This window comes from Miscanthus floridulus, chromosome 3 (genome assembly GCF_019320115.1).
Source record: "Miscanthus floridulus cultivar M001 chromosome 3, ASM1932011v1, whole genome shotgun sequence".
Lineage (NCBI taxonomy): Eukaryota > Viridiplantae > Streptophyta > Magnoliopsida > Poales > Poaceae > Miscanthus > Miscanthus floridulus.
In genome coordinates, this window is record NC_089582.1 from 139,629,394 (window position 1) to 139,633,415 (window position 4,022).

The following is a 4,022-nucleotide window of genomic DNA, read 5'->3' on the forward strand; positions in this document are numbered from 1 at the left end:
AATTTCAAATTCGGACAAAACACCTCCCTCAACTTTAAAACCGTTATCTTACATCCCTGTTATAAGCCGTTTTAAAGGCGGTTTTGTCTTTTTCTTTTTTATTTATTTCGGTTGAATCTTTAAAAAATCATAGTAAACCAAAAAAAATTATAAAATTGAAAATTCAATTTTGTTGGACTCCACGTGAGGAGATCTACACAGTGAATATATAATATGGTATGCTTTAGTACAAAATTTTTGTTGTAGCTTTAGATCTATGATTTCCTGTAATTAAATGGAATAATTCATAGCTGCAATTTCTATGATTCAATTGTGGTGACATTTTTATGGTGGACTAATTATTATACGCTTAAACTGTAGTAAAAAATTTATACTCATAGGATCATGTATAACTTAGTTATTGATTTTATTTAGATTTATGCTTGTTAAATATAAATAAATCTATAACATGTTATTGTAGATATATAGATAGAGATAGATATAGATTATGTGCTGATTTTGTCAAAACTCGATGTTATCCTAAATACTAAACGGTAAACAGTCGGTCACTTGCTATTTAGCCCATTATTCATGCAAAATGATTGTTTAAACGGACAAAACGATCATTTAAACAGGCAAAACAACTGATTAAAAGGAAACGGTTTACTACCATGTAACGTTTAAACCATGTGTAAATAGGCTAAACCGTGCGAACAATTAAAAGATGTTAGAAAGAAAAAAGAAATGAAAAAGGAAAGAGAAAATGATGGTATGGGCTTTTATCTAGTGACCCGTCTTAAAGCCCATTAATTGAGCACAAACCCACGCACCGCCGCATACCCTAACACTGAAGCACGGAGGCGGCGCTCAGGCTCGGCTCTCAGCGATGGCGGGGCAGTCCCAGGCTCGGCAGCGGCGTCAGCGGCTCCCCCTCCCGCCTCTGGTCTCTCGCATGTCGCCTCGCGCCCTCGCCTCCGTCCTCCGCACACCGGCCGGCGACCCTGCGTACGCACCTCCCTCTCCCCTCCCGCCTCCGCTGGACCGTCGACGGCGCCCGGCCCCTGCGGCTGCGCCGCGCGCGGCCGGCGGGCAGCGAGAGCCAGCTGCCGCTGCTCCACCAAGGCGGTAGCGCCGCTTTGGGAGCGCTTATGCCCCATAGCGAAGCGCTACCCGTCCGCTTAGCGCTTCATCGTGCTGAAGGGTGCGCTTAGTGCCGCTTTTTGGAACCCTGTTGTCAAGTAATATTGGTCCATGAAGTGTAGTTCGTGCACAGCTCATCCCTGCTTCTGCTGGTACTGTCAATGTAAGGAGAGGATCGGTATCCCTTGTCTATGCGCCGGGCGGTTCCATTGTTTGTGCGCCGAGCCCTTGTGATCAGGAGGTATCCCCCAGTGTCGCACCTTTCCTCTCAGGCTTGTTGGTTGAATAGCTCTGATAATGAAGAGCCCAGTCAGAGTTCTGCTTATGGTGACTATAGAAGTCGTCGTCTGCTTCCCTTGATCACACTAGCAGTGCGGTCTTCAAACTGGGATGCTGCCAGAAATATAAGCTTCAGGGAGTGTGTGAGGTTATACGGGCCATCTCAGTCAGTTGGTTTGTTTGCTTTGATTGTGCAGGCGTTCTTGCCGCGGAGAATCAAAGAGGTCCGGTGCTTGATTCAGAGCATTGTTGATTACTGTGGAAATGCTGGGTCAGAGTTGTTTGAGTTCCTATGTTGGTCAGCAATTTGGGTCAGTCAATGACGCTGTTACAAATTTATGCTGCAGTCATCCAACATTTATTGTTTCAATGCTGTGATTCATGGTTTCTGTAGCGAGGGTCAGGTTGACAAAGCCATAGAAGTGTTTCATGGGATGAAGAAATGTGGGTTTGTCCCAGATGTCCACAGCTACAGCATATTAGTTGATGGGTTGTGCAAGCATGGGTATTTATTGAAAGGTTATGACATGCTTGATGAAATGGCAAGAAATGGAATACGTCCTAATCAAGTGAGTTACAGTTCACTTCTGCATGGCCTTTGCAAAACTGGACAGGTTGCATTGGCATTAAAGATTTTCAAGAACCTCCAAGACCAAGGTTTTGAGCATGACCAGATAAATTACAGCATCATTCTTCATGGCTGTTGCCAACATTTAGATCTCAAGGCCATCTCTGACCTTTGGTTTGACATGATTCATCATGATATGGCTCCAGATGTTTACAATTATACCAGTCTGATCTACGCGTTATGTAGACATAGAAACCTTCAAGATGCATTGGGAGTGTTTGAGCTCATGCTTGAAAATGGGTTGAGTCCCAACATTGTGACATGCACAATCCTAGTTGACAGCTTTAGCAAAGTAGGGCTAGGTGGTGAAGCCTTCTTATTCCTGGATAGAATACATCAGTCATTGGGAATCATCCCAAACCTTTGCATGTACAGAGTTATTATCAATGGCCTTTGCAAGACCAACAAATATAGTGATGTGCGGAAATTTTTTGCAGACATGATAAAGAGGGGCTATGTTCCTGATGTTGTCCTTTACAGTATTATTATTGATGGCTTCGTGAAAGCTCTGAAGTTGCAGGAGGCCTTAAGGTTGTACCGTAAGATGTTGGATGAAGGCGTAAAACCTAACACATTTACATATTCTAGCCTCATAAATGGGCTGTGTAATGACGATAGACTTCCTGAAGCTATGGGATTGATTAGGGATATGATTGGGGAAGACCTGTTACTTGACAATGTTTTGTACACATCTATCATTGCTTGCTATTGTAGGCGTTTAAATATGAAGGCTGCTAATGAATGGCTCAGAGAAATGGAAAGAAGTGGTGTGTTCCCAGATGCTTTTGTATATACTTGTATGATTGATGGTTATAGTAAAGTGCTTGCAATGGATGGTGCACGCTTGATGATGGAAGAAATGGAAAAAAGAAAGCTTAAACTTACTGTAGTAACCTACACAGCTCTCATTATTGGATACTTAAAACGGGGGATGAGAAGGAAGCTTGTATGATGTATGAGAGTATGCGTCATGCAGGCATTGCTCCAGATGTCAAGCTGTGTTGCATTTTGGGCATTGGCAATGACAGGGATGATTGTGATGATCCTCAGAAAGCGAAGGGTGTAACATAATTTTCACATTGAGATTTATTAACTTGATGGAGGGACTTCTCTATGATGGCTCTGAGCTTGCCTAGTGTAGGACGTGTTAGTTAATCTCCACCAATAGGCTCAACGGTCTATTGGGCCCTTGCCTCTGCGTCCTGATCGGGGGTGCTCAACCCTAATAGGTTGGTGGGCCCCTGTCGCACAGCACATATAAAGATAGGTGGGGATCACGGCTCGAGTAACGAGGTTGGTCTGAGCTGCCATGATCCCACCGATAGAAACCCTAATCCGATCTACAGTGTGCTGCCACCAACGGGATGCCCCACCACACCGCCGTCACCTCTGCAGGGTCTCCACTGGTCCATTGGATCGCCACCTCGCCTCCTCACCACCGTGCCGAGCACCGGCGTCTGCGAGGCAGCATCCAGGACGAACTTGGCGTCTACGTTGCTGCGGCCCAACTACGCTAAGGCGAGGAGCCTTACTCGAATCTACGGTTACACAGAAAGGTACATCACGTTCCTAACAATGGTATCAGAGACAGGTTGCCAATGTGTAACCCTAACCCTAACAGGGTAAAAGCAAAGAGAAAAGGGACCGGGGGTGGCGGACGTCACTGGAACCCCGGTCACCACCGCCACCGCGTGGGGAAAAGATGCCGCACCGCCGTTCTCACCAGCGTACGGCAAGAACAGAACAGATCTAGTTCGGATTTGAGGAAAGGAGTAAAAGGAAAGAAGAACAGTGGTTTCCCAACCCTAACCCTAACTGGGTGAAGGGGAAGAACAATAGTGAACCCGATTCGGATGAACTAACCCATCCTCATCCCAATCGGAATCAAAACAGTGAAAAGAAATCAAAAGAAAAGGTTCAACCGAACCCTAACCCTAACTCACATGAAGAAGGGGAAGGGAAGCGATTCAGATGAACTCCAAAAAGAAAAGAAATC

General features: G+C 45.2%; 1 pseudogene; it reads left to right on the forward strand.

Moving 5' to 3' along the window:
• Positions 1-783: 783 nt before the first annotated feature.
• LOC136547213 (pentatricopeptide repeat-containing protein At5g39710-like) lies at positions 784-3,097 on the forward strand (annotated as a pseudogene).
• The last annotated feature ends 925 nt before the right edge of the window (positions 3,098-4,022 follow it).